The sequence below is a fragment of the Heterodontus francisci genome, unplaced genomic scaffold (genome assembly GCF_036365525.1).
Source record: "Heterodontus francisci isolate sHetFra1 unplaced genomic scaffold, sHetFra1.hap1 HAP1_SCAFFOLD_286, whole genome shotgun sequence".
Lineage (NCBI taxonomy): Eukaryota > Metazoa > Chordata > Chondrichthyes > Heterodontiformes > Heterodontidae > Heterodontus > Heterodontus francisci.
Window position 1 is genome coordinate 428,802 of NW_027141006.1, and position 12,741 is coordinate 441,542.

At 44.3% G+C, this 12,741-nt stretch overlaps 1 non-coding gene across 1 annotated transcript; it reads right to left on the reverse strand.

Annotated features, from left to right (window-relative positions):
* Window positions 1–2,907: 2,907 nt before the first annotated feature.
* trnat-cgu (transfer RNA threonine (anticodon CGU)) lies at window positions 2,908–2,979 on the reverse strand. Its single transcript has one exon. It is a non-coding gene; the product is annotated as a tRNA-Thr (tRNA).
* Between the last annotated feature and the right edge of the window lie 9,762 nt (window positions 2,980–12,741).

Genomic DNA, 12,741 nt, shown 5'->3' on the forward strand with positions numbered 1-12,741 from the left:
TTTGAAGGTGGCAGGACACATTGAGAAAGTAGTTAGCAAAGCATATGGGATCTTGGGCTTCATAAATAGAGGTACTGAGTACAAAAGTAGGGAAGTTATGCTGAACCTGTATAAATTTCTAGTTGGGCCACAACCAGAGAATTGCATCCAGTTCTAGTCAACACACTTTTGGAGGGATGTGAGTGTCCTTGAGAGGGTGGAGGAGATTTAACAGAATGGTTCCAGACATGAGGGATTTTAGCTGTAAGGTTAGGTTGGAGAAGCTGGGGTTGTTCTCCTTGCAGCAAAGGAGATTGAGGGGAGATTTGATAGACATGTACAAGATTATAATAAATATGACAGGTTTAGATAACTTACAGGGCGATGGGGATAGAGCGGGGGAATGGGACTGAATGGATTGATTTACATGGGCTTGATGGGCAAAATGACTTCCTGTACTGTAGTGACTCCAGGACTCAATGACTCTCTCTCCTTCTCTCTCTCTCTCTCATGTCTATCGCTTTACCTCTCTCTGCCTCTCTCTCTCTATCTGTCTTTAGCTGGTCCTCTAACTTTCTATCGCACTCTCTCTCTCTCTCTTTTTTCACACTCCCTCTCTCCATTACACACATATTTGTCAATCACATGTCAAAGAAGGAAGCGTAATGAAGGAATGTCTGCGCCCTTGAAAATGTTTCCAGCAGAATAGTTAAATGTTTAAAGTTTCTGTTGGGAGTTTGACCTGAGATGGTGAGACACAAGGATGTGAGGTTATTAAAGTCTTCACCAAATGTAATAGGGAATAATTTTCTTCACTGGTGAACCCAAAGGAACAAATATGGCACAAGAATGAGAAAAGTCAGAGGATTGAGAAACATCCAATGCTTCTTCACATATACAAGTCAGCAGACCCACAGAAAAACAGTCGGTTGAGAGTTCAGATCCAGTGATAGACTTGACAAATGTCGAGCTCGTGCTTTATTCTTTATAAACCCAACATCTGTCCACTTGGCTATTGCACCTCGTCTCGATGTATCTGATAATACTGATACTATTTGTATTCCACAGTTGCTTTGAAATCACAGGCAATATAAATGGATTGGGAATGTCAATGGTCAGGAACCATTAATGGATTGGGAAAGTCAATGGACTGGAAAATATCAGTGGATTGGGAAATTCTATAGACTGAGTTATATCAATGGATTGGGACAGTTCAGTACATTGTGAAACATCAATGGATTAGGAAACAGGAATTAAAGGGACAGATGGAGTTCAACCTGGAAAAGTGTGAAGTGATTCATTTTGGAAGGTCGAATTTGAATGCAGAATACAGGCTTAAAGACAGGATGCTTGGTGGTGTGGAGGAATAGAGGGATCTTGGGGTCCATGTCCATGTCCATAGATCGCTCAAAGTTGCCACCCAAGTTGATAGGGTTGTTAAGAAGGCGTATGGTGTGTTGGCTTTCATTAACAGGGGGATTGAGTTTAAGAGCCGCGAGGTTATGCTGCAGCTCTATCAAGCCCTGGTTAGACCACACTTGGAATATTGTGTTCAGTTCTGGTCGCCTCATTATAGGAAGGATGTGGAAGCTTTAGAGAGGGTGCAGAGGAGATTTATCAGGATGCTGCCTGGACTGGAGGGTATGTTTTACGAAGAAAGGTTGAGGGTGCTAGGGCTTTTCTCATTGGAACGAAGAAGGATGAGAGGTGACTTGATAGAGGGGTACAAGATGATGAGAGGCATAGATAGAGTGGATAGCCAGAGACATTTTCCCAGGGCAGAAAGGGCTATCACCAGGGGGCATAATTTTAAGGTGATGGAGGAAGGTTTCGGGGAGATGTCAGAGGTAGGCTCTTTACACAGAGAGTGGTGGGTGCGTGGAATGCACTGCCAGCGGTGGTAGTAGAAGCAGATACATTAGGGACATTTAAGCGACTCTTGGATAGGTACATGGATGATAGTAGAATGAAGGGTATGTAGGTAGTTTGATCTTAGAGTAGGTTAAAGGTTCGGCACAACATCATGGGCCGATGGGCCTGTACTGTGCTGTACTGTTCTATGATCTATGTTCCAGATGAAAGGATTGCATTAATTAATGGACTAGAATGTGGAGAGGCAGGAGAAAATGATGCCATTTTAGGGGGCCGGGGGATGGTAGAAACAGACCAGGGCTATTTTACTCTCTATCTCATTCCTTTCTTCTATCTGGCTCATTATCACATCCTCTCTCTCTCAGAGCGGTGGGAATCACTGGAACCCACACTTGTTGCTCAGGTTGTTTGGTTCCGGGAAAATACAAGGTCCACATCAGATTGACAGGAAAGATAAATGTGATTCAGAGCCAATCATATTCCTTTTGGTGATGTGTGCTCAGCCTTGTTATATCAGCAAAGGCAGCAGGAAATGCAAATCCTGAAGAGTTTTGATCGAGTGAAGAAGGAGAAAGTGTTGCCAGTGACAGAAGGGTCAGTAACCAGAGGAAACACATTTAAAGTAATTGACAAAAGAATTAGAGTTGTGATGAGGAGATTGTTTTTTCAGCAGTGTGTTGCTCTGGTCTGGAATGCAATCCTGAAAGGTCAGTGGAAGCAGATTCAATGTTAACTCTGAATGGAATTGGATACATACCTGACATGGAAAATATAACAGGACAATGGGGGAAAGGACAGGAGTGTGGGATGTGGGATTAATAGAATAGCTCTGTTAAATATCAAGCAAATGCACAGTAAGAAGGTTCAGTACTTGGACCTCAGTTATTTTCACTCTATCAATGGCAGAGAAGGCTCGAGGGACCATGTGGCTGCTCCTCATGTTCTTCCCAGTGTCCAGGATAAAGTGTAACATCACACTGATTTCCAGATGGCCAAAACAAATGCAACGGACATCTTTTCTGGAAACATCACATTTAAAGTGAGAAACTAATCAAAAGGCACGGACGGGGATTAAACCCGTGATCTTCAATTTACGAGACTGACGCCTTACCACTTGGCCACCATGCCTTTTGTTAATGGACACCTGAGGTTCCAGAGGAGGATTTGTGATTCTTTTTCAATTTGGTTGAAACAGCATCGAGAAACATGCACAGAAATAAAGAGAGATTGTGGAATGGGAAACAGATCAGCCTCATTTACATCATCAGCATCATGAAATCTTCATTCAGACGTTCCATTCTCATCCTCAGCTTTTCTCACATCTGTACAATAATATAAGAGTGGACATTGGGTTGTTACTGGGCAGATTATATAAATAGACTATGTGCATCATCACAGGAAGTGATGTAATATAATCTGTGCGGCACCTCATGGAGAGTTGCAGATGAAACCTTCAATGCAAGATGTGCAGAGTAAACTCAGGTTATTTTAACCGTCAGATTCTTATAAATTGTGTACTAAGCCTTGACAGATATCAGAATATTATATGGGGGCCACAGTAAACCAAAGCAATGATGGAGAAATCTTTGCCTGTACCTTTGAAAAGGTCACTGGACTGAACCAAGCCGAGGAGTGGCCGAGGTGGTTCCAGAGGTTTGCAAGGTATCGTACTGCATCGGGTCTCGTGCAGAAGCCAGACATGGAGCAGGTCAGTACACTATTGTCTGCCATGGAGGGAGTGTGTAGGCTACCTGTGAAGAAGTTATTAAGGCACTCAAGACCTATTTTAATTGAGGAAAAAAATGTCATCGTGGAGCCAAAGTTAAAACGCTGCATTTGCTGACAATGCAACCACCAGGTGACGCTTACTAGCACATGCGCAAATGCAGCCTCTTCCACTGAAACGTCACTGTCTGTGACTATCAGGCAGCTGCCAGGATTAAAGATGGAGCTACTCAATTTATCACAGAAAACAACTTAGACCCAAAAATCCCGTCAAAGGTTGCCATCGCCGCCTCCGTCCCACCCCCAAAAGTCCCCCGCTACCTCTTGCGCATTCGCCAGTTATATAGTACCAAGTCATCTTAATTCACCTAAAGTGAATTACTTTCGGAGCAGTGACTGTCATTTCATAAGCAAATACGGCACATATCTACACAATGGACATGTTTTGGTTGATACTCGGAGAACGTTGCGCTGTTTGAAGTCTCATCAGAAGGACAGCACCTCTGACAGTGCTGCACACCCTCTGTAATTCAGTGAGGTTTCATAGAGTCAGAGAGTTATACAGCACAGAAACAGGCCCTTCGGCCATCGTGTCCGTGCCGGCCATCAAGTACCTGTCTATTCTAATCCCATTTTCCAGCACGTGGCCGTAGCCTTGTATTCTGTGGCGTTTTGAGTGCTCATCTAGATACTTCTTAAATGTTGTGAGGGTTCCTGCCTCTACCACCCCTTCAGGCAATGTGTTCCAGATTCCAACCACCCTCGAGGTGAAACATTTTTTCCTCAAATCCCCACTAAACAGTGCCATCCCATTCTCCGGACGATCATTTCCCGCTTCCCCCCATCCCACTCTCTGACTGCTCACTCCCCGCTTCCCCCACCACCACCCCCATCCTGCTCTCTGGCCGCTCACTCTCCAGGCCATGGGCTCTGCCGCTTCCCCCCTCTTGGCCACTTGCTCCAACATTGCCCCATCTCCCCTCGAGACTCGCCTTGCTTTATCGGGTGGTGCGGTGAAGAATGATCGAATGTTGGAGCGAGAGGCCGAGAGGAGGGAAGAAGCATGGCTTAGAGCTAGTGTCTGGAGGGACGTGGGGGGGAAGCGGGGCGTGAGTGGACGGAGAGAGGGCAGTGCGGGGGTGGGGTGGTAGCAAGCGGCCGGAGGGCGGGGGAGCAGGGTAGCGAGGAGCGGGCAGCGAGCGGCCTGGAGTGAGTGACTGAGAGGGGGTAGAGAGTTTTCCTGCGCATGCGCCACTTCGTCCTGGAAGATGTAGGCTGAGCATGCGCAGCATCTCAGAGCGCAGGAGACTGTTTGTGCATGTGCGCAGCTTGGAGCGCTCTGATGACGTCGGCTGGCCGCTGCATTGTCAGGAATCACTTTGAATTTAATAAGCGTACAAAACAGAAAGGGGAGAGTATTCATTCATTTATCAATGACTTGTACAAACTCACGGAGGTTTGTGAATACAGCAACTTAAGAGAAGAGCTGAATGGAGACAGGATTGTGTTCGGGGTATTAGACAACACCCTTTCAGATCATCTACAGTCCAGGGCTGATCACACATTAACGAAAGAGTTTCAATTGAGCAGACAAACAGAGGTTAGAAAGTTTAAACAATCCGTTGTTCGAGGGGACAGGGAGAGGCAGATCTCCAGAGTTGCAGACTCAATTGAATTTGTTCAGAAAACAAAAGGAAAAATTAGTTGTAAAAGACAAGAAAGACGGGAAGAGCATCTAGTGGTAGCTGCAACCAATGGCAGTCGGTGTGGCTGAGAGAGACACAAGTGGGAAAACTGCCTCGCCAAAGAAGCTGAGTGTTTTTCCTGCAGAAAGATGGGACACTTTCAGTCAGTGTGTGGCAGTAAAATACCAGCGCTGAATATAGTTAAAGGGAAATCTCCAGAGAGCAAAAACATTAATGAAGTACAGGATATCCAAAGTGTGGAAATACATTTTTTAGGTGAAATCCAGGAAATAAAGTGAGAGTTGCTGGACGACAGAAATTCTGAAATATTTTAAGATAGATGTCGATAGATTCTTGATCAACAAGGGGGTGAAAGGTTATCGGGGGCAGGTGGGAATGTGGAGTTGAGGTTACAATCAGATCAGCCATGATCTTATTGAATGGTGGAGCAGACTCGAGGGGGCGAGTGGTCTACTCCTGCTCCTAATTGGTATGTTTGTATGTAAGAAAACATGTTCTAGATACAATGAGAACTATCATTTGTTTGGAATTGGATTTGAAACCCCCTTTTATCAAAAGGTGATAGAGCTTTAATTTTTCTACAGTTAACAGACAAATCCTTGTGGAGTTGAGATTGACAGAAATAATGGGCTGGATTCTATAGAGCCCTCAACGTCGAGATCTGTGGTGGGGGTGGGGTGGGAGCCGCCTGAAGATGGCCCCGGATGAGGCCCGCCATGGACCTCAACGTCGGCAGGGCCTGGCTCGATATTGCCTGCGACGGCGAGGCGTTGTGGGGGGACCCCCACCGCTCGTCAACGGGACCACAAACCTGCATTAATTATTATCCCATCACTTCCTGATATCCAGCTGCGATCTTCAGCCCGGTGACCGGCACTGCCGTGCCTTCGGAGCCCCATCCGGGGAAATGAGGTGCAACACTGGTGGGGAGGGGGGAGAAGGTAAGTTTCTCAGTGTGGGGGAGGGGGGACGGAGTCAAATTAATGTCGTGGGTGTAGGGGATGGTGGGAAGGGTTATAGTTTACAGTTTGTGCAGTTTTGGGCGGAAGGTCAGATGGTAAAGGTAGGTTTTGGGAGGGAAGGGCAAATAATTAATTTAACTGTTATTGGGGGGATGGGAGAGAGGCAAAAGCAATGTATTTATTTCATTTCATTTAATCTTCCTTTAAATATTTTCCAGTAGGACTAACAGCCCTTTAAAAATGGCTGACACTCCAGTACAGTACTAAGGCAGTGCTGCACTATCAGAAATGCTGTTTTTCAGGTGAAACAGAAAACTGAGGATCCCTCTGCCCTCTCAGGTGGATGTTAAAGGTACCATGGCACTATTTCAGAGAATAGAAGGAGAATTATTTCTGGGGTGCTGGTCATTGTTTAACCCTGAATCAACATCACTTAAAAACAGATTATCTCGTTTTTATCACATTGTTGTTTCTGGGAGCTTGCTGTGCGCACATTGGCCACCATGTTTCCTACATGACTGCAGTGACTACACTTGGAAAGTCCTTCATTGGCTGTAAAAGGCTTTGCAACGTCCTGTGGTCGTGAAATGCAAGTCTTGCTTTTTCCATTGTTATCAGTGTCATTGTGATCAAAAGATCGGATGCGTGAACACAAAGTTTAAATCAATTTTGATTAAAATAATGTAAAAGCATCTATATTCTTGCACTGTACTTAATAATCTCCATCTTCCTATCCTTACAGAGTGCAATGTCATCGACCCTGAAATTGATTCCACAATCTCATGGAATCACAGAGTCAGAGAAAGTTTAAGGCACAGAAAGAGGCCACTTGGCCCATCGTGTCTGTTCCACAAACAATTTCAGCCGAGTTCTGATGAAAGGTCACAGACCAGAAACGTTAACTCTGTTTCTCTCTCCACAGATGCTGCCAGACCTGCTGAGTATTTCCACCATTTTCTGTTTTTATTTCAGATTTCCAGTATCTGCAGTATTTTGCTTCTGTGTTAATTTGAAAGTTAAAACTGAACCACCTGTTTACAATTCACACTGGGGTCTCCCATGAAATGATTCTGTATAATATTGATATAATGAATACAGATTCCGACACAGAGCTTCCTGTGGGGAATTGGGGATATGAAAACCAGCAGACTCTGCAGGAATTTCCACTGGGAGCACAAATTCACAAAATCTACCTTTTATATATCGATTCATTTTGATTGTCCTTCTGGAAAATTATTTTGCAACAATTTAAACATCAACCCACAGCTCCATGACTGGGTCAATTATGAGGTCATCCTCTGACAGGTCATGTGACAGCTGGAGCCACAAGACATCAGAACCAGATTTGTGACTGGATTAAAACCCGGAATCCTGTCCCAATGGCTTTTCAAATAAAGCTGTTGCTGTTTGAAAACACAGCAGTTAAACTTTCTGCCTGACCATGAGGGGAGCTAGGGAGAAATTTACAAAACTAAATCCTTCAACAAAATAGTTCAAAAATCATTCATATCGAAATCATGTGAGGATTCATATGCAGTAGAGAAACAAGCAGAATACAGAAAGTACAGAGGAGAGCTGAAAAAGGAAATGAGATCAGCAAGAGAATGTATGAGAAAAGATTAGCAGGTCACATAACTGGGAACACTGAAGTCTTTTACCAACATATGGACAGTCAGTGAAAGGGGGGATCAATTAGGAGATCCTGTGGAGACAGAGGGTGTGGCTGAGGCACTAATTAAGTATCACAAAATAAGCGGATGCTGCAAATGTCACAGTAAAGGAGGAGGAAGTGAAGAAATTGGACAGGATGAAAATAGATAAAGAGGAGACAATTACAAGGTTGGCAGCTCTCACAGTAGAAAAGTCACCCAGTTTGAATGGGCTGCATCCTGGGTTGCTGAGGGAAGTAAGGGTGGAAATATCAGAGACTCGAACCACAATCTTTCAATCCTCCTTAAATATGGGAATGTTGCCAGAGGACTGGAGGATGCAGGTAAGCTTGGGTAGTTCGATCTTAGTTTAACTTGACCATTTTTATAATGTATCCATTGTAATAACTAACAAGGTCAAGAAAGCCATTTTATAATTAACACATGACCAAAGGAGCCATTTTGTGTTCAGTGCCAATGTGCCGTGAAGAGGACATTATTTGTGCTTAAACATTAGCACAACACGGGAAGAAACGGTTACCGATTATAAGCTCTCACTCAATTGGTGCAGAGTATGAGCACCAGGGGTTACTTCTGACAGTTGAAGAGATCATCGCATCTCATTGGATAGCTACCACCCACTCCAAGCTGGGTAGCCCCCAATCAGTTAGGTGCTGTCCTGCCACAACCTGCTTGCTTCAATGGGTGCTTGGAGCTTAGAGAGTCATCTCTCAACAGGCGGATCGATAATCAATGCACCAAGAAAAACAAGCTCAACAAAGAAGACACCAGTCCTTCGCATCGCAAGCTGGAATGTGAGGACCATGTGTCCTGGCCTTACTGACAACCTTCTGCAGGTTGATGAGACACACAAGACAGCTTTGATGGACAAAGAACTCACAAGGCTCAATGTGGGCATTGCTGTGCTGCAAGAAACTAGACTCGTCCAAAGTGGATCCCTCAAAGAGAAACACTACACCTTCTTCTGGCAGGGGAAATCCCAAGAGGCAACTCGTGAGCATGGAGTGTTTTTCACAGTAAAAAACACGCCACTTGAGATGAGTGAACCAGCCACAGTAGGCTCAGAGAGACTTCTTACTCTTCACTTGTCAACAAGCGTGGGCCCAGTTAATCTCATGTGCATCTATGTCCCGACACTCACCTCCACCCCAGATGTCAAGGATCAATTCTATGTGACACTTGATACTGCCATCAGTAGAATTCCCAGCACTGAGGGAATGTACCTTCTAGGAGACTTCAACACAAGCTTGGGTACTGACTACACAGCTTTGCCAATGTGCATAGAGCACCAGGGGATTGGCAAGATGAATGAAAATGGACAGAGGTTACTGGAGCTATGCTGTCACCATGGATTCTGTGTGATGAACAGCTACTTCCAGGTCAAGCTGTGCCACAGGGTGTCCTGGAGACATCTGAGATCACGCCACTGGCACCAGCTAGACCTTATCATCACCAGACATACCACCCTCAGCAGCGTCCTCATCACTCACAGCTATCACAGCGCTGACTGTGACACTGACCACTCCCTGGTGTGTAACAAGGTCAGGCTTCAGCCAAGGAAGCTTCATCCATCCAAGAAGAACGTCGTCCTCAGATCAACACTTGACGAACCACTGAACCAGAAAGGACCCAGGAGTTCCTCAACATCCTCGATCAGGCTCTTTCAGACAACAATGCTCAAGGTCTCAGTGCGGTGTCAAAGTGGAATCATCTGTTAACAAGCAGATGGAAAGGTGAGTGGAGCATTACCTTAAACTCTACATAACGGAGAATATTGTCATTGAAGTGGCTCTCAGTGCCATTCCAGACTTCCCTGTCATGGAGGAGCTGGACAGTGACCCCACCATAGTGGAGCTCAACAAAGCCATTGACCATCTTGCCAGTGGTAAAGCCCCGGCAAATGATGGTATTCCACCTGGAATCATCAAGAGTGGAAAAGCGGTTCTACTGCAGCATCTCCATGAACTTCTGTGTCTCTGTTGGAAGGAAAGATCTGCACCTCAAAACATGCGTGATGCAAACATTGTCACCTTGTACAACAATAAGGGGGAATCGCAGTGACTGCAGCAATTAGCGAGGCATCTCCTTGCTAAGTATTGTGGGGAAGGTCTTTGCTCGCATTGCTCTGACCAGATTGCAGACCCTGGCATCACACATCTATCCTGAGTCTCAGTGCAGCTTCAGAGCTGGTAGATCGACAGTCGACATGATTGTCTCACTTCGGCAGTTACAGGAGAAGTACTGTGAACAGTACAGACCACTCTACATTGTCTTTACATATGAACATACGAATTAGGAGCAGGAGTGGGCCACTCGTCCCTTCAAGCCTGCTTCACCATTCAATAAGCTCATGGCTGAACTGATTACTCCACATTTCCATCTACCTCCGATAACCTTTCACCCCCTTGCAGATAAAGAATCTATCCATCTCTCCCTTAAAAATATTCAAAGACTCTGCTTCCACCGCCTTTTGAGGAAGAAAATTCCAAATACTCACGACCCTCTGAGGGAGAAAATTGCTCCTCATCACTGTCTTAAATGGGTGACCCCTTATTTTTAAACAGTGACCCCTAGCTCTAGATTCTCCCACAAGGGGAAACATCCTTTCCACATCCACCCTGTCAAAACCCCTCAGGATCTTGTATATTTCAATCATGTCGCCTCTTTCTCTTCTAAACTCTAGTGGATACGAACCTCGCCTGTCCAATCTTTCCTCGTAAGGCAGCCCACCCATTCCATGTATTAGTCTAGTAAACCTTCTCTGTACTACCTCCAATGCATTTACATCCTTCCATAAATAAGGAGACCAGTACTGCACTCAGTGTTGCAGAAGAGGTCTCACCAATGCCCTTTATAGCTGAAGCATAACCTCCCTACTATTGTATTCAATTCCCCTGGCGATAAATGATAACATTCTATTAGCTTTCCTAATTACGTGCTGTACCTGAAGACTAACCTTTTGCGATTCGTGCACTAGGACACCCAGATCCCCTGCATCTCAGATCTCTGCAATCTCTCACCATTTAGATAATATGCTTTTTTATTCTTCCTGCCAAAGTGGACAATTTCCCACTTTCCCACATTATACTCCATTTGCCAGGTCTTTGCCCAGTCACTTAACCTATCTATATCCCTTTGTAGCCCCCTTATGTCCTCTTCACAACCTACTTTCCTACCTATCTTTGTCATCAGCAAATTTAGCAACCATACTTTTGGTCCCTTCATCAAAGTCATTTCGAGAATTGTAGAAGGTTGAGGCCCCAGCACAGATCCCTGTGGACCACTCGTTACTTCTTGCCAACCAGAAAATGACCCATTTATGCTGACTCTCTGTTTCCTGTCAGCTAGCCAATCCTCTATCCATGCCAATATGTTACCCCTGACACCATGAGCTTTTATTTTCTGCAATAACCTTTGATATGTCACCTTATCCTTCTGGAAATCGAAGTAAAATACATCCACCGGTTCCCCTTTATCCACAGCACATGTAACTCCCTCAAAGAACTCCAATAAATTGGTTAAACATGATTTCCCTTTCACAAAACCATGTTGACTCTGCCTGATCAGCTTTATTTTTTCTAAATGCCCTGCTATAACATCTTCAGTAATCGCTCCTAACATTTTCCCTGAGACAGATGTTAAGCTAACTGGCCTGTCGTTTCCTGTTTTCTGTCTCCCTCCCTTTTTGAATAAATGAATTACATTCGCTACTTTCCAATCTAACAGAACCTTCCCGAAGCGAGGGAATTTTGGAAAATTAAAACCAGCGCATCAACTATCTCACTAGCCACTTCAGGACCTGGCGACTTGTCAGCCCGCAGCTCCAACAATTTGTTCAGTACCACTTCACTGGTGATTGTAATTTTCTTGAGTTCCTCCATCCCTTCCATTTCCTGACTTACAGCTAATACTGGGATGTTATTTGTATCCTCAATAGTGAAGACCAATCCAAAGTATCTGTTCAATTCATCTGCCATCTCTTAATTATCCATTATTAATTCCCCAGACACACTTTCCATAGGACCAACACTCACTTTGTTAACTCTTTTCTTTTTAAAATATCTATCGAATCTCTTACTAGTTGTCTTTATATTTCTCGCTAGCTTTCTCTCATACTCTAATTTTACCTTCCTTATCAATCTTTTAGTCATTCTTTGCTGTTTTTTTATATTCTGTCCAATCTTCTGACCTGCCTCCCATCTTTGCACAATTATAGGCTTTTTCTTTAAGTTTGATAGTATCTTTAACTGTTTTCCTGAACCATGGATGGTGAGTCCCACCTTTGGAATTTTTCTTTCTCGTTGAAATATATCTATTCTGTGTATTCTGAAATTTTCCTTAAATGTCTGCCACTGCATCTCTATTGACTTATCCCTTAACCTAATTTGCCAGTTCACTTTAGCTAGCTCTGCTTTCATGCCCTTATAATTGCCCTTATTTAAGTTTAAAATACTCGTTTGGGACCCACTCTTCTCTCCCTCAAACTGAATGTAAAATTCCATCATATTATGATCGCTACTACCTCGGGGCACCTTAACTATGAGGTCATTAATTAATCCTATCTCGTTGCACAATGCCAGGTCTAGTATAGCCTGCTCTCAGGTTGGCTCCAGAACTTATTTTTCCAAGAAATTATCCCAAAAACATTCTATGTACTCCTCATCTAGGCTACCTCTGCCCATCAGAATTTCCAGTCTATATGTAGATTAAAATCCCCCATAATTATTGCTGTACCTTTCTGACAAGCTGCCATTATTTCTTTTTTTATACCCCATCCTACAGTGTGGTTAATGTTAGCTGGCCTGTACACCACTCCCACAAGTGACT